This window comes from Toxorhynchites rutilus, chromosome 3 (genome assembly GCF_029784135.1).
Source record: "Toxorhynchites rutilus septentrionalis strain SRP chromosome 3, ASM2978413v1, whole genome shotgun sequence".
In the NCBI taxonomy this organism is placed as follows: domain Eukaryota; kingdom Metazoa; phylum Arthropoda; class Insecta; order Diptera; family Culicidae; genus Toxorhynchites; species Toxorhynchites rutilus.
The window spans coordinates 170,198,742-170,218,029 of record NC_073746.1 but is presented as its reverse complement, the minus strand read 5'-3'; the positions used below and the strand labels follow the sequence as shown (position 1 = coordinate 170,218,029).

At 37.1% G+C, this 19,288-nt stretch overlaps 1 protein-coding gene across 19 annotated transcripts in view; it reads left to right on the top strand.

Moving 5' to 3' along the window:
• Positions 1-19,288, top strand: part of LOC129779208 (nuclear receptor coactivator 1) — a 530,617-nt gene that overhangs the window by 302,847 nt on the left and 208,482 nt on the right. The window contains exon 2 of one of the 19 annotated variants that reach the window (XM_055786548.1): positions 17,618-17,788. The exons of the other annotated variants lie outside the window; for them this stretch is intronic. The gene's annotated coding sequence lies outside the window, so the exon portion shown is untranslated. The remainder of the gene's footprint in view (positions 1-17,617; positions 17,789-19,288) is intronic. 19 annotated transcript variants of the gene reach the window in all.

Below are 19,288 nucleotides of genomic sequence, written 5' to 3'. Positions count from 1 at the left end.
TTTTGTACGGTTTTTGAATAATTTATACTTATATACTACACAAAGAAAATCTACTAAATATCTATAACTCTGTAACCCTTAGCATAACATTCAGGAGTGAGATGAAAATCTCGCTAAATTGTCCTCAATGTTCATTCATTTAATTGGCGTTGACGGTTCCATTTTTATCATATCATTTTATCAAAACATTGACAGAAATCCGGGAATATTTATTGTGGATCATTTTTATTGTGGAAATCAGGATAAATCATGGTCATGACAGAAACATCAGGCTAAATTGAGTGTTTGTCAGGATGTCAGGATACGAGCCAAAAAGTCTGGGAAATCCTGAAAAATCAGGAAGGTTGGCATCTCTGCCCCCACTATATGTCCATATTACCCACATCGAGAAAAATGTTGTACTTTTCGGTCTGTTTTAATTTCAGTAAAAAACATTGAAAAACACTGTTTTGTAAAATATTTGGCCAATTAGGTAGACAAACAGTGTATTGAATTGCAAGACTGCATCAAAGTTTTGGGAAACATGAGTTTCCTTTAAGTCATTTTGGTTTTTCTTTGAGTCATTTGGCATCGAAAAAAACATCGATTTTCCAGATATTTTCGAGGATCAAAAATCAAAAACTTTGAGCGCTTTGAGGCACCCCTAAATGATATCCGATTGAACTAAAACTTTACAAAGGTATTTTTTTTGGTTTAATAAACAAAATGTACATGGTTTCTCGCGAATTCATAGATTTTTTTTCCACTTAAAAATAAACTAGAAGTGTAATAAACTAGAACTGTAATCATTTGTTTGAAATTGCACCTGAATGAATTCTCAATGAATGGATGAATTAATACTTTTGAAGATTGCTGAAAGTTTTCCTTGCTAGTATGTGAGTGTACGAGTATGAGCATGAAATTGTTATCAACATGAAATTCAACTAGTTCGAGTTTCTTGGTGGTCCAAAAAAGAACCGTTGGGTTTGTGTGACTTTGCAAAAGCAACTGATGAAGTTTGACAAACAATTCTATTTTGTTCTCGAGAGACCTCTCCACGCGGAAGCAGAACAGAAACTGAATGGATTGCCGAGCTGGCATCCGCTTATACAGTGACTCAAATCCGTAATCGTACTCCACCATGCAGATCTCTGTTTCCTTCTTTTAAAAGTCAAAAACAAGCTTTCGGAACATTCTTTTTAGATAAAATTATAGTGTCATATGAGAGTTAAAAGGTTTGCTATCTGTTTTCAGAATAATGGTTTTTATTTCTCTGAAAATGGCGAATGTATGTGCTAATGTATGAAAATTGACTGAAACTCATAATCGTACACTGGTTGAAATCTCTACTCGATTTCGAATGCGTTGGCCAATTTCCGAATTCCATCATTAGTATTGTATCCCTTGTTCATTGAAACTATCTTCAGCCGTCTTTAGCCTTATCTACGAGCTTTTGGTGTATCCAGAAGGTATATTTATCAATTTTTCCATTATGTGGTTTTTAAAATCATAAATTTTTGAAATTTAATGGTTTCTAAATTTCCTACATAGATAACTTCCTCAGTTCTTAACTGGGATTGATGTCGGAAGATTCTAGAGGAATATCAATAACTTTTGAGCAATTGTAATGTAACCATGTGCGAACTTTATATGTCTTGAGCTCTGGGTCATTGTCTTGGCAAAACTTGGATCCTCAATTCCATCACATTTTGTTGACACTTTGCTACATACTACACCTTTAGGATGTTCAAGTAAACCTTCCGGTCCATTACACCATCGATAAAAACCAAATTGAGCAAACAAAAAGTTTGTAATGTGCCTAGGAAGGGCAGCTTGAATGCCCGAGCACGGAGGAACAAACCGTTTCTCAGCAAAAAAAAAAAGATCAGTAACACAATTTGACTATTCCAAACAGCATGAAACACATCAATGTCTTACTGGTAAGATGTTGTTTCCACAGATAGGTCCTAATTTGATATTTTCGACTCTGATTGTTATCGTTTCGTATGAAGGATGCCAACGATGAATTAAACGTAAAAAAATCCAAAAGAAATGTTTAAACATGGTGGTGGTGGAGGGATGATATGGGGTGCATGTATGAGGAATTTGGTTTTCATCGATGGTATATTGGGTCAGAATGTTTACTCGATCATCCTGGAGCAAAGTGTCTACAAAATGAGATAGAATTGAGGATTCAAATTTTGCCAAGACAATGACCCAGAGCTCAAGCCATATGAAGTTCGCACATGGTTACATTACAATTATTCAAAAGTTATTGATATTCCTCCACAATCTTCCGACATCAATCCCAGTAAAAAACTAAGGAAGTTATCTGTGTAGGAAATTTAGAAACCATTAAATTTCTAAAAATAACGATTTTAAAAACCACATAATGAAAAAATTGATAAATATACCTTCTGAATACACCAAAAAACTCATAGATAAGGCTAAAGACAGCTAAAGATAGTTGCAATGAACAAGGGATATAATACTAATGATGGAATTCGGAAATTGGCCAACGCATTCGAAATCGAGTAGAGATTTCAACCAGCGTACGATTATGAGTTTGAGTCAATTTTCTTACATTAGCACATACATTCGCCATTTTTAAAGAAATAAAAACCATTATTCTGAAAACAGATAGCAAACCTTTTAACTCTCATATGGCACTATAATTTTATCTAAATAGAATGTTCCGAAAGCTTGTTTTCGACTTTCAAAAAAAGGGAAAAGAGATCTGCATGGTGAAGTACGATTACGGATTTGAGTCACTGTATATCGTTTTGAGTTATTTTAATAACCTGTTTTAAAAGCAATGTTTCATGAATTACATAGACCCATTTCACGAATGCAGAGTAAGTATCAATAGAATTCAATTCTAAACTTGAAGATGATTAACAATTATTCATACGCATTTCATATCTACACGAAGAAAAACCAATAATCAACTTTTGTTTGAGTGTTCCACATTCGCAGCGCGATAGCGGCTTTCGTTCTATCATTATTCCAACAATGACGATCCCCGTCATGAGGACGATCCACCCATAACTACACGCTCACGCACTTCTACGATGGTTGTCACCAGCGACAGGTTGTCGTGCTCATAATGGGTGTTTGCAGTGATGATAAAATTTTGGCTTTTAACGTCCACAACACATTTGGTAGAACTAGTCCAATGTCAATGGCATATTTCAGGACCAAGATTAAAGTTGACTGTTAAAATTGGAATTTCAATGACAATCTCAGCCCAAAATGGCTTGCTCCAAAGGGAAGCGACACAAACAATGCAATAGTGCCATCATTTACCCCCCGGGTAAACAAAATTCACCATACGAGATTGGGCACCGGTCCCAAACCGCCTGTTGACCACCGCTGATGTCATTGACCGTGGCCCAAAGGCCAGGGAAGAGCCGCACGCAAAGCGCTAGCTAGAGTGAAATGTAGGTCTCCTTTACGCTTTACCTCTAATCGATATTTATTAGTGTTGTTGCGTCCCATGTTCCGTGTGTGTTCTAACAAAATGAGAAAGTAAATCATCGGATGGTCAACAGCGAAAACTTGTACACCCCCATCCCAAAAGTCAACGCCCTTTGGTGGCGCTCTCTGTTAATGGGAAAGTTATTTCCCAGTTCTCGGTTGTTTCCGTCGTCCAAGAAAATGGTTTCGCAGGAAATGCGAAAGGATAAACATGTTATTCGGCGAAAATAGGAATACACTCTGGGGGACGACGATATGATGGTCGTGGCGTACGTAATCCAACAACAGTAAATCATCATTGCGAAAGGCCTAGCAAATCAGATTAATAAACATTTATTGTGCTCGGGGAATATGTTTTGGGATATGGATGATGGAAATTGATGCGGGAATGACAAATGTTGAACCGCGGATCGGTACAATCCGTCACGTTTTATTGGGTTGAAATGAAATTCCACAATTTCGGCGGGTGCTTTGGAAGTTGGAGGCTATTTTGCATTCATCATACACAACTAAAACCGAGAGTGTTAAATCGAAACCCAGATTTAGCAGATGAGTTTATCAACTAGTAATAGCACAAACAATGTTGTATTTGTGTTCAATAAACCATGTTCTTCAACAATCAGCGATAAGACGGATTGTCCATGACAGCGAGTTCAATAGTAAATCTATAGGCCTTTCCGGAATTTGTCAATAAATGATAGGCTCATGCACTTTCTGTTTTGGTCATGGCTTTCACATTATCTAATCACTGATGTAAACGACCTTGGAGATGCATAGTTTGATGATTTTTGTATTGATCAAACATAGTTTTCATACTGAAATATCCCTTTTTCGTGTTTGGAACTCAGTTTTAGTCCATTATTGCGTTATCCGCGATTTTCGTTAGTCGCGATGAGCTAGCCAGACTATTCTGCGGATAATCGGGGTTCTACTGTATATAGATGTGGATCTTTTTTCTATTCAATTTTCGTTTTATTGTTAGAAAATAGATAAAGAAATATTGGATAGTGAAAATGTTGTTTTATTTTTTCGAACTCGAAAAAACGTCTCAAAATCATGCCTCTACACTAGAATACCCCATTAAGAAGTATTCAGACCGATTGGTGCAAAAATCTGAACCCCGCTCAAATTCAGAATCAGCGTAGAGGACAATCCCTGGAAGCATACGTTTGAAATAATCAAAGGTCGTAGAATGTAAAGGAATTAGAAAACATTGACTCTTTACGCTTATTAATGCATTAATATTTCAAATAATGCATTATAGTTCAGTGCCCGATGACTGAAATGTCGAATCGATCTTTTTTTTATTTCCTTTATAGCAATTCCATGAAAAAGTATCTGCCACAAAATAGCTCAGATTCCGCTCAAATCTCGTATATTTTCATATTATTTTATGATCTTACTACAGATGATGATCATTACTATTTCCATCACTGTTTTCAAATACATATATTGTTTGTAATACTGCACTGTGAGAAAATGTCGGATTTTTACGACTTCTCTTTCTGGATTTTGACGTAGGATTACGTCTTTTGGGAACATATTGGGGTACAAATTTAGAATCGAAAATCGAGTACATCGTGAAAATTGTCCAATTACGAACGCTTATTGTTCAGTCATTTCATGATGGATTGATTGAAATTTTTGCGTCGATTTCTGCACTCCATAACAATTTTTTATATTGAAGAAAATAATAGATGTCATGAAACTAACTATAGAACAAGTGAAAAATCTCAACCCCTATCCTAACGGAAATACCCACTTCTGATTAGTCGAAATTGACGGCGGGTTCCTAACAGAGACATCAAAACCAAGCTGCCTGGGGGAAATCGGCATTGCAAATATATGCAAGTCGGGGGCATTTTTGTATTGCAAGTAAGGTGAGTGATACGATAAATTCTAGCAAATAAAATTTAAATTTAGAACTTTATTGTTGGCTGCTTCGTGAAATTTCATATTTAGCATATTTAGCACTAGTGGGAGTGTAAAATTGTATATGGTAGCAGTTGTATTAAAAATGACTTGATATATGAAACGATTTATTTCAATTTTCATAAATAAAAACCAAGGTGTGTTCCCGTTCGAGAACGGGTCATTTGGTTTAAGCTGTCTGTTTTGTTGTGTTCATTTTCACCCAAGGAAAATTTATACGACGACAAAAATTGGAAAAGTGAAGAAATATTAGAAAAAAAGATTACCCATATGATTTACGGTTGTGTCCCATTCACCCGAAACACGTTTACCCGAAGCACATTTACCCGAATGTACAAATGTAACAAATACCCGAATACAACATATACCCGAATGGACATTTACTCGAATGAAAATTTACCCTATTGCAACGTTTACCCGAATGCGACATTTACCCGAATGGGATGTTTACTCGAATGAAGAAGGAAAAATTCCGACAAATCAGTTTATGAGTTTTGTCGAATCTGCTGTTAGGAAGTTACGAAGTAAACTGAGAAATTGTAATGAGGAAATTCGAAAAAGATGTTGAAGACTTCGCTGTGTTATTTTTAGAAATTAGTGTAGACACAATTGACATGCTTTCTTCTTTCCTTTCCGTATTGCTCTTTAAGAGCAAGAGATCATTCAGAAATGAGCATGGGTTATGAAGTATTCCTAAAATTAAACAGGTTACTTTAACATAAATTTTTTTAATGAAAATGTGAAAGGATTAGATAAGAAAAAATGGTACTTACGTATTTGCCGCCGCAGCGCAATTTGTATCATGAGTTTATTATTTCGTGTTGAAATTTATTTTGAGAACAATGTCCTCATTTTTTTTTATCCCATTTATTTATTTAAGGCTCATTAGCATTTTAGCTGTAACAGAGCCGAATTTTAATCGTGTACATGTCACATGGTTATCATATCTATAATTAGAACATTACACAGTTGCCATTCGCCAGTATTTCTTCTATACCATTACATATGGTACATTCACACAGTAGCCATTTAGGCGTAAGAGTATTCTTTCTGTTCTTCCATTATCCAGTTGGACCACCGGACAGCGGAGACAGTTGATTGATCATTGTTGAGTTATTTATAGAACAGCAGCCCGATGTGTCTTGCAGAGCAGAGCAGTTGTATGGATGAATCGATCTTATTTCGATCGTGGATCGATCTCCATCGCTGATGATTGTTGCGTGGACGTAGCTATTCTGTAACAACACAAAGATGGTCAATGAGGGCCCTGAGTTTTGAACTCACGATCGATCGCTTACTAAGCGAACGCGCAACCAATGTGGCTACGGAGACCCCCCGAAGTCCTCATTTAACGAGGATAAGGAATCGAGGCGGCACCAAGCCGCCGAGGTGACGCAATCCGAGTAGGCCGCCGACCCGCCGTCGAAAGCGGTGACCTCTCGCAAGCAAACCTGTGTTCCACCGTTTGCCCGGTTTGTTTGAAACATAGGAGACGATCCTTTAGTCAGATCCGACCGTGCGTTAGCGAGCGTCGGACTGCATACGTTTACCTGGTTCATTACGTTTGCCCGGTTAATTATGCATGTCATGCATTTTGATTGCCTGGTTGCAAACGTGATGCACCAGATAAACGTATGGCGTCCGACGCTCGTAAACGGGCTGCGTCATCCACAAGAATGGATGGACTTAATAATACGTTATAAAACTGCATTCTTTCACTTTCCATTATTTTGGAAAGGATTTTATTCAATGCCAGTATTTCTCGAATTGTACTTCCCACGAAAAATACTTTTGTAATGGAAATGAAAGTATGAGACAAATATGATCTTTATATAACACTGATCGGAATTAAACACACAAATACAAATGCAAATATAGTGAAATTTGTGTATTCTTTGAATATATCCTTCTTTTGGGTAAGTGTCGCTTTCGGGTAGCTGTCGCTTTCAAGTATTTGTTACATTCGGGTGAATGTCTTTCGGGTAACTGTCATTCGGGTGAGTGGGTTTCGGGTAAATGTGATACAATCATGATCTACATATAGTATTAGGTGTTGTTAATCCAATTAAAATTCGTATTGGGTTGAATAAACACTCAGGAAGTAAAAATTATAAAAGAAAATAACCTTTTTTATTTCAAAAATGTTTTCTCTATTTTAAAGTAACATGTTTTCACTAATGAGAAAAACTAATAATTTGGTTCGGTATTGGTAATTATCTTATATTACATGTTTTTTTAATATTTATTATCTTATATTACATTGGTGAGTTTTTTTCCTTTTTTTCATCCATACATATGACAAGAGGCATCTCGTCTAGGATCACAGAGGGCGGTTTTCATCATATCTCGTTCCACTTCAATTTCTTTTATCTGATACGCACCATCCAACGACTGTTTACCATCTTTCTGTCATCATCACTTGGTAAACACTGGTGGAGTGAACAAACATTACCCAACAATCAAACAAAACAGCCCTTTTCAGGGCCACCAAATCATTATCAAAGAGTTTAATGATGTAATTATTCAAACATAGCCAAAATCAACAGATAGCCTTACGGAATACTACGTCGACTATGCGGTCGTGTCGCGGACACAACCGAACTGTGACTTTTTTCCCATCATATCTCATGAAAACAGCAAATAATAATAATAAATAACAAATAATATTTATTTCTGTTTATTAAAAAATAGTTACGTATTTTTTATTTAGGGTAAATATTTCAGAATAATGGTGATCTGAAAATCGTCCATTTCGGCAATACACCCATTTATAAAAATGTATAACTTTTGCTTAAAGAAATTCGAAAAATATTCTTAAGGGCAAATGAGAAGCATTTTGGTAGACTTTTCAGAAGTTCAATTTTTTTTGGCTTTTGTGTAGTCGAAATCTAAGAGTCTTTTAGGGGGTAGTACATTATGAACATCATAAAAATAGTATGTGATTTTCGCGATTTGTTTCAACGAGAAAAAAAATTGCTATGATTAATCTGATATCACAGTTTTATTAGGTGTATATTTCCTAACAAACAAAAAAAAATTGGTGTCAATTGGACTGTCCCCTGAATATCCGCAACCGGTTTGTTGATCCCTTGCAGCCAAAACCTTGTAAACTGGTGAGAGTTTTACAAGTTTTTATAGTGGACCGATTACAATCGATGGTTTTTTTTACATAATCTTGTATATATTTCCTCTCATCGTACGTAGGATTTTCATCAAAATATTGGCTTTCGATGGAATAGCGTCATTTTTTGTAAAAGAATAACGTTTTTGCATCAAAAGTCGAGACAAAAACATTCACCAAAATTGTATTATTAAAAATATCAGAAAATCCTACGTACGATGACAGGAAATTTTGTGTACAATCTGGGAGACCCAATTTCATCAAAATCGGATGGACCGTTCCGGAGGTAGAACTCCCACCAGTTTGCAAAACTTAGTTTCGAGAAAAACGCGTTTTAAATTTTGAATCCGCGCTCCTTACGCAAATACTTAGTTCCACTAATTGGCTTATAACTTCGGAACGGAGCATCGAACAAACCTGAGATGGAAACCACAGTAAAGTAGATATCCCAGAGAACATAATTTTTTTTTAATTTTTTTTGATTTTTTTCAAGTTTCCATAGTGTACTATCCCCTTGAATAATTTTTGGAAACTGAGACTGCTGATTTCCAAAATCATACTCATTAAAAAAAAATATGATTTTTATGATAACGAAAATAATATTTCCGTTACTCAGATATCATTTCGAAAAATGAAATATTTGAACAAAATTGGAGAAATATTTTTATCATTAGCAATTAGCGTTATTTTGAAGATTACATTCAATTAGATTACACAAGGATGTTCTGATACGTATCATCTGAAAGTTGGAATTTCTTGAGAATCATATGAATTCGTTTTAAATGGAAAAAATCTATGAATTCGCGAGAAAAATCTTAATTTTAAAATTCATTATAATCGTTTATATTATACAGTAGAATCCGTTTATAAGAACATCGAAAGAAGGTCATAATAAGCGAACGTTATACAAAGCGTTTTGTGAAAAAAAAACTTTTTTTTTATGTAAATATGTACAGCGTCTTGTTAGACTAAACGCTCACGCAACAAATTTTATTAACTTTTACAAAAGTGAAACGTGAAAACGAAAATAAAGCCTATTTTAGGACATTTTCGATGTGACCACCTTTTTTTCGATAACGTGTTTTAAACGGTGAACAAAATTCTTCATGCGAAACTCTAATATTACGAATTCGATGCTGTTGAAAATGCAAGTTATTTCTTCTTTAAGTTCCTCCAAATTTTGTGGCTTATTAACATAGCAACGGTCCTTCACGTACCCCCAGAGGAAGTAATCGACGACGAGAAATGTTGAAATTCTTACCACGAGAGAACAAAGTTTCATTAAGGCTACGGTTGCTCGAGTAATACGATTTCACTAAAAATACACGATCTTGTAAATTGTACATCTTGACAGTAAAAACCATTCGATCAGACTGAACAAGTAGCCGAATGTAATCGTCTCGAAGTGGGGAATGCAGTGTTACCATCGACGGAGCGAAAACAAATTTTTTATAAGGAGCTGTTCGATTCATTTGCGTAAGTGTTCAATCTGAAAGACCTTGTACATTATGTTTTCCATCAGTCGAATTACGTATCATTTGCGACTATCCCTCCTTCTCAAGTGTCCACATAGTAAATGAATGGTCTCTTCGTACTTTGAAAAATACTACTGTAACAAGTTTTCATTCGTTTTTCTCAATGTGTCGATTTTACCCGCACTCCCATTTATTTACCCTAAAAACATCAATTTTTGTGTTCTATCGAAATTCGAGTTGATCAACAGACATCTATAAAATGGTTTATGAACAATTTAAGAGAGATTCTATAACGATTTGAAGTCAAAAACAAACATGGGAGATCTTGTAAATATGGACAAACTCTACAGCCGCACCGTGCAACATACAGGGTTTTCCATTTCGGGCTTCCGAAAGTATACAGCCCTGCGCTGACAACCGTTTGACATAACTGTCAACCAAAGCGTCATATCGTTAGTTGAATGTCTGCCATTTTACAATATGGATCGTTTTAGCATCGCACAACATGTTAATTTTGTTAAATTATACTATAAAAATGATGAAAAACCGGCAAATGTTTTTCGAGCATTACGGACGGATTTTGGTCGTCATGGACGGCCTACAGAGCACACAATCGCTAATGTAGTGCGTAAATTCGAACAAACTGAATCCGTAGCGGATATTGTGAAACCTGTGCATCATCGTAATGTGCGTTCGGCCGAAAATATTGCTGCTGTTGCTGCCAGTGTGGAGGATGACCCGATTCCACGGCGTGCTCAGCAATTAGGCTTGTCAAACACATCATTGTGGCGAATTTTGCATTTGGACTTGCACCTACATCCATATAAAGTCCAACTGGTACAAAAATTAGAGCGTGGTGACTATGGAATGCGTCGGGCATACGTCGATTGGGTGAACGAACAACAGCAGCAAAATGCTGAATTTCCGCATCTAATTTTTTTCAGCGATGAGGTACATTTCGAGCTCGGTGGCTATGTGAACACCCAAAATTTCCGTATATGGGGCTCAGAAAATCCACACGTGATTGTTGAGAGGCCATTGCATCCGCCAAAAGTCACTGTTTGGTGCGCATTATGGTCTGGTGGAGTCATCGGGCCGTATTTCTTTGAAAATGAGGATGGCGAGACGGTAACTGTGAATGGTGAGCGCTATGGCCGCATGTTAACCGATTTTTTTTGCCACAAATTGAAAATATGGATACGGATGACATGTGGTTTCAGCAGGACGGCGCCACGTGTCACACAACACGACCGAACATGGCCATATTGCGAACGAAATTTGAGGGACGCATAATTTCGCGTTTTGGTGGTGCCAATTGGCCGTCAAGATCATGCGATTTGAACCCGCTAGACTTTTTTTGTGGGGTTATGCGAAAGACCGTGTCTATTTATGCCAACTCTCCGCAAACTCTTGAACATTTGAAAGACAAAATTCGTGAAGTTATGACCAAGATACCGCCCCATATGTGCCGAAGTCATTTAAAAAAAAAAAAAAAAAATTATCTGTTCCGGATCAAGGTGTGCGAGGAAGCCCTAGGTGGACATTTGAATGATGTTGTATTTCACACATAATGGCATAAACCAAACTTTAATTTTATATACAAGTTTCATCGAAATTCGAATTCTAAGTGTGTTTTATTTCAATTTACTTTCGGAATTTAAAGTTGGAAAACCCTGTATATTCATACAAGCATTCGTGTTTTCCCCGGAATTGACGAACCCATTGGAGGATAGCAACTCGCCAATTCCTGGCGTAAGGCAAGACATGACATTTTCTCAGGAGGAGATGTTTCCATTAGCGAAGTCAGACGTCCCAGAAGATAATGAATTGTCCGCTACACACCAAGGAGAAATAGTAAGTTTTAACAATGTGGATGCCTCGTCATACCAAGTAGTAGATAATGAACCAACTTCCTCGCCTCAACAACTAAATGTAGTTGAAATTTTGATATACTGTCAAAATTTCAACCGCATGAAAAGTCCACTTAAAATGAAAGAAATCCAAATTAATTTTCTGAATTCTTTTTTCTCGATAATTATGGCAATAGAGACAAGTTGGGATGATAGTGTTAGAAGCGAGGAAGTATTCGGAAGCAATGATTTTCCATCACACAATGCACCTTGACGATACCGTGGGGAATGACCCAGAAAAAAATTGCAACCTCTTTGCAACATTTTTTTCAAGAAGTTTATATTGTAACAGCTGAGGAAGACCGAGATCGTGACTTCTTTGCATTTCTTCTAGAATTTCCATGTGATGTTTTAGTCAGAAAACTAACTTACATCGGAAAGCTTGATGTCTCGAAAGGGCCAGGTCCTAACAGAATTCCACCGGTTTTCATAAAAATTTTACATCTGAATTAACTCATCCACTTTTATGGCTTTTCAATAAGTCATTGGAATCAGAAAGCTTCCCAAAAATATGGAAAAACTCTTTCCTTGTATCAATATTCAAATCCGGTAATAGATCCGATGTAAGAAATTATCGTGGAGTAGCAATTATTTCTTGCATTCCAAAACTCTTTGAAGCCATAATAAACCAAAAACTTTTTCAACAACTACAGACACGAATTACGAATTCAACAGCACGGTTTTATCAAAGGACGATCAACGACAACAAATTTGCTGGAATTTGTCACATTCACTTTGAATGCAATGGATAATGGTAATCGAGTTGAAGCTCTATACACTGACTTTAGTAAGGCTTTCGATCGTGTTGATATACCCTTACTCCTTCTTAAACATAAAAAAATAGGGATAGAAGTCAAGCTATTGAAATGGCTAGAATCATATTTGACTTTCCGCACGCAAATAGGTTTAATGGGAAAATTTCAAAACCAATATTTGTTACATCCGGAGTTCCTCAAGGCTCCCATTTGGGGCCACTTTTGTTCGTTTTATTTGTTAATGACGTTTGCGTTTTTCTTACCAGTGTTAAGGCACTTATCTACGCAGATGATATATATGTATATGGAAATTAAGAAAGAAGAAGACTATCAAACATTCAAAAATGAACTTAACATATTTTATAAATGGTGCACTAAGAGTTTATTACAGCTCAATGTTAGGAAATGCACCTTGATGACTTTTACAAGAAGAAGAACACCATTCACAATGGTGTTAAGCTGGGAAATCAACCCATCAGTAGATGTCAACGAGTAAGAGACTTAGGCGTGGTCTTAGATTCGAAACTAACCTTCGTTGATCATTATAATACAATCATCCATAGAGCAAATAATATGTTGAGCTTCATCAAACGCTTTAGTTACCATTTCCACGATCCGTACACAATGAAGACATTGTATATTACATATGTCAGATCAATTGTCGAAAACTGTAGTATTGTATGGTCCCCCTATATAACTTCACACGAAGACAGAATTGAATCTGTACAAAAACAATTTTTGTTATTTGCACTTCGTAAACTAGTCTGGTTTTCATATCATCTCCCTCGATATGAAGCACGCTGTATGCTAATCAATATTAAAAGCCTAAAAGAACGTCGGAACTCTGCCATGATTCTATATTTTTATTGATATCATATCACAACGAGTGGACTCAGAAGAAATATGAGGAAACCTAAATTTTTACGCACCGACTAGACACCTGGGAAACCCTAACATTTTCTACATAGATTACCGAAGAACGATTTATGCCAAATATAGCCCTATTAATCGTATGTAACGAACACAGTGAAATAATTGATGTAACCATGTCAAGGTCATTGCTCAAAGACTATCTGAATAGAACAAGATATCGTTAAATTTCACTGTAAAATTTGGGCAGCATATTTAGTCTACGCTGGTTTGACGAAATAAATAAATAAATAAAAAAAAAATTTTTTTTTGAGTATGTAACTTGTTAAAATCCTGTTCTAAATTAAACGGATAAATCCAGCCAGCTCTCCTTAGTTTTGTTTTTGTTTTTAGTTTTAAGTAAGTAGTTTTAAGTAGTATTAAGAATGTATCGGTCTACAATTTTGATTGACGACAATCTATCTATATATATAAAAATGGATTTCTGTCTGTCTCTCTGTCTGTCTGATTCTTTTGGACTCGACAAATGAAACACAAATTTCTGCATTACTCGAGAATTAATCAAGAAAATGAATCCAAATTAGGCATATGGAGGTTTTGGGGTGCAAAAAATGTTCCTATGGTAGTAAGATACTTCTCCCCCCTTTTTAAGGGCTGCCATACAAATGAAACACAAATTTCTGCATTGCTCGAGAATTAATCAAGCAAAAGAAATCAAATTAGGCATGTGGAAGTTTTGGGATGCAATAAACGTTTCTATGGTGGTTCGACACTCCTCCCTCCTCTTTAAGGGGGGTCTGCCATACAAATGAAACACAAATTTCTGCATTACTCGAGAACTAATCAAGCAAATGAAACCAAATTAGGCATATGGAGGTTTTGAGGTGAAATAAATGTTTCTATGGTGGTTAGATACTCCTCTCTCCTCTTTAAGGGGGGTCTGCCATACAAATGAAACACAAATTTCTGCATTGATCGAGAATTAATCAAACAAATGAAACCAAATAAGACATGGAGGTTTTAGGGTGCAATAAATGTTTCTATGGTGGTTAGAAACTCCTCCCCCCTCTCTAAGGGGGGGCCGCCATACAGATGAAACAAATATTTCTGCATTACTCGAGAATTAATCAAGCAAATGAAACCAAATTAGGCATATGGAGGTTTTAGGGTGCAATAAATGTTTCTATGGTGGTTAGACACTCCTCCCTCCTCTCTAAGGGGGATGGGGAAGAGCTGCCATACAAATGAAACACAAATTTCTGCATAACTCGAGAATTAATCAAGAAAATGAAACCAAATTTGGCATGCGAAGGTTTTAGGAGACAAGAAACGTTTCTATGGTGAATAGACACTCCTCCCCTCTCTCTGAGGGAAGGTGGGGGACTGCCATACAAATGAAGCATACATTTCTGCATGATTCAAGAACTAATTAAGCAAACAGAACCAAATTTGGCATGTGGAGGTTCTAGGGGGCAAGAAACATTTCTAAGGTGGTTCAACATTCCTCCCATCTTTCTAAGAAGGGAGGGGGGGTCTGCCATGGAAATGAAACACAAATTTCTGCATAACTCGAGAATTAATCAAGAAAAAGTAGCCAAATTTGGCATGTGAAGGTTTTAGGGGGCACGAAACGTTTCTATGATGAATACATCCCCCCCCTTTCTAGGGGGGGGGGTGCCATACTAATGAAATACAAACTTCTGTATAACTCGAGAACTAATCAAGCACAATTTGGGATGTGAGGGTTTTTATGGTATAAGAAATGTTTCTATGATGGTATGACACCTCTCCCTCCTCTGGAATGGAGGGGGGTCTCATAAAAATGTTACACATATCTCTGAAGGAAAAAGGGAAAATTCGGAAAATAAAATTCCCTTATGTTCTACAATTACATAGTGACAAGCATTGTAAGTCCATTTGATGTTTGCTCTAACGAAATATCTTTATCTTCTTCTTTCTATACCAATGAAAAAGGATTTCCGAATATAAGCAAAGATAAGAGATAAGAGCAAAACTCGAGGAAGGAATAGTCCGATTTAGGGCTGTCTTTATTCTATCATATTTTCTGTATCAAACATTTATTCCATGTAACGGAGAAACATGTTATTTGCAAGTGGTTGAAAAATCTTGAACGAGAATTGTGTCTGAAAATAATCTGATATTATAATGATGAGTTTTGTTAGAAGTACTAAGAATTTTATAGTAAAAGGTAAATTCAACGGGGTCGATTAGAAGATCAATCAATGAACAGTTCTGCGGTTGGACCCATGAACTTGCGCTTAGTCAAAAAAGTGAATGTTTGAAGGTATTGATAACAAAAAACAAATTTTGGGCGGGACGAAGTTTGCCGGGTCACCTGGTAAATAAATAAATTAATAAATAAACTCTTAAGGTGTCGGTTTACCCTGATTTCCCCTATACCCCAGCAACAATAATTCCAACTTTTCCAACGAAGAAGGCCTGAATTCGATCCGTTATTCTTGGGAATCGTATACGAAATCTACTCAATTCATTTCCAATTTTTCGGCATCTAAAAATACAATTCGGTATATAATATGTATGTTAGATTATCATTAATATTGAAACCGCATAAAAGAATATCCAAACCGTCGAAACCCGTTCATTACCATCAACTAATCACACCGCTAAAGGCCGGGACAAACTTTCTCCATTTTGGGCCAAGATAAAACTTTTTGTGTTGCTGCCAACAAGAAGAGCTTCTTAGATGATTCGTCGAATAATGTTTTTTGCCTTGTTTTTTTGACACTTTCTACCCTCGAGGTACGATGTCGAGAACAACACGGTTTCCCGGAGAAAATTGCGAATCGGAGAAAAAACCACAGATAAAACAAGGCGATGAAAGAAACGGGGAGTGTGAGCTGCTATCTATCCAAGAATTTTCGAGATTCCACCGACCTGGGCAGCAGACGCGTTTACCTGGGGTCCCGTTAGGTTACGGCATGCAAGAATGGGCCAACAGCGTCACACTTCCTTCAGCACCGCTTTCATCATTGAAAATGAAACCATCGAGCCAAGAGGTTGAAGCCTATTGTAGCGCGATACGCCAAGATGCATTCCTCCGGGCGATGGGTTTCTTCGAGCGGCGGCGGAGGGAAGTACGAAAATCGTTACCGGTGGGATGTAATAAATAGATTGGCTAACCAATAATTATACAAATATCTTCAATTTGATTTGCCTGGGGGCGCTAGTCTGCGCGCGAGAGGGCTGTTCGAAACCAGTGATGATGCTGATGGCGGCTTCGCTGGGAATGATAAGAAGGTATCTCCCTCGCGCTTCGTGAAGCAAATGTGAAGGAGAGCTGCTCTCCCCATGGTATGAATCACTAGCATTATTAGATGGGTATGCATTTAGTGTGATTACGGCCTCGAGGAGCTTGATGATACATTGTTGTTGAGTGTATTGAGAAGATTGGACGCTTCTCGATCAGAGGATATCGATGTTTTCCGCTGAATTGTAGTGATTGCTTCGACCGATGTTCAATCGTTTCTCATGTTCTGAGCCCGTTAATTTTGTACTTAGTTTGGTATATTCATTACCCGTTCAAGCCCCTACAGCAGAGAGCCTGTGATTGATTTGATAAGTTCATAAACTGTGAGTTTCGTCAACCCAGCGAGCCGCACTCTTCTCGTTAGCGTTAGCGCCAATTAAGCGGGAAAAATTTAATTCTCGAAAAACGAGTTAAAAGCTAATCATCGTTCCCAAAATAGCCATTACCTCATGGGAGACCCTCATAAAGCGATAAAATTTCGAACATGGCTCAGCTCCAAACGAAGTTGTTAAAAGTGAACCGATTTATGGCAACTAGCCAAAGGTGGCTTCTTCTCAACGAGAAAAGCTTCTGTTTTACAACAAATTCTTGCTCCTGTCGGTTCCAGAGTTCCGGCTCGAAGAATCCAACAGAGCAGACGCATATTCCTTCAACCGACGAGGAGTTGGATTGTTTTTTTTTATTGCAGCACTAATAGCAATAATAATAATATTACTCAATTTCCGCGCTTTAATTAATTCTTGCGATATATATTGTGTAGGCTCTTCTCCCTCTCTCATGTGTCTGTTTCTTTCCTCTTTCCGTTACAGGTAAGCACCGGCGTGGTATTTTACGGCTGTGATCCGACTCGGCAAACACACGAGACGCGGGACCCGCCAATGTGTTCCACCGTAGTGAAATCTGTGACAAAACGATTGCCTCGATTTTTGGACACTCGCGTTGATTTGTACCGTTCCCCGTCGAATTTGCGACACCCAAAGGTAGAGTATCACCTTTCCAATTGCCCCCCGGGTGAGGCTCAATTTGCAATGCATTACTTTTTGTTTTTGCGGGGCTCTGTGAGACCGGGTTGGGGCACAAGTCGGGGGTTGGTAAGCAATTTGGTGACCGTTCGCCATTGAACCAGCTGTTGTCTAGTTGAGAAGGTATATTCAGAATGAACTCCGTCTGATTGACAGATACTTAGGTCGGCTGTTGAATAAAATTATTTCATGGTATAAGTTGCTAAACGAACTTAATTGATGGAATAAAAATATCCCGATTAATATGAAAATGTATATTTATTGCGTCATTGTTTATAACTATAATTGATAGATCATCGGTCCAATCTTAAAGCTGAATAAGATATACAGCGCACTATGGGATATTTCCATACAAGCAAGGGGACACAAATATTGTCATCATTTTTTTAATACTTTTTTTTCTACTTTCTATGATCGAAACAAGTTACTTAAGATCATCTGAAACGATATTACGGTCAAATATTGATGGAGGCGCCATTTTCGACTATTGACTACCTCTAATGTGTAAGAAAAATGTATGTCAAGTTTGGTGAATATCGGTCAAGGCGTTCCTCAGATATGGTGGAATACAGTGGTAGACATTCGTTTACCCGCACCCTATTTTTTCTCAATATTTTTTAAAAACAAGTCAATTATTTGTACAGTTTTGTTCATAAAAGACTATTATTGTTTATTTTCATCGAATTCATTCTAAAAAAAGTATAAATTCACTTTTTGTTTTCTAAGTAATTGAAATATGTGGAATCAGGGTGGACATTCGTTTAGCCGCATCCTAAAATTTCAATAAAAGAAAATTTGTGCGGCTAATTTCGAGTCCAATCGGTAGCTAATATTTAGTATGTCCACCTCCATTTCGGATCACTTTGAAAACTCGTTTTGGTATCGAGTCAGACAGCTTTTAAAATGTTGCCATATTGATTATAGCCCAACACTCCAGAATTACTACTGGAAATGTTGTCAAATTGTCATCCGTTTACATAGACCATCTCGGCCAAGATTCTCCATAGATTTTCTATGGGATTGCAATCGACTGCAAGCAGGTCATTCATGAAGCGGAATGTCCTTCTCAGCAAACCATGCCTTCGATTGCTTGGAAACGTGGATCTATGCATTATCCTGCTGAAAAAACGATATCCTCGGTAGTGTTATTCTCAATTTGGCCAATCAAAACGTCCTCCAGTAATTGAAGATACTTTTCGGAGTTCATTCGGGTGAAAATGAAACAAATTGGAAGTTTGCTGTGATAGGAAACGGCTCCCCACACTGTCAAACTTCCGCCCCCAAAATTTCGCTTCGATCTCACGACATTCCGTCGACTTAAATTGTACCAATAGCAACTGTAACAGTCCTAGCCATCCAAATAGAACTTTTTTGCCGGAAAATACAACATTTCTCCATTCTGGTTTTCATTCCATGTATTGCCGGGCGAAAATGAGATGGTTCTGCTTATGGGTGGCG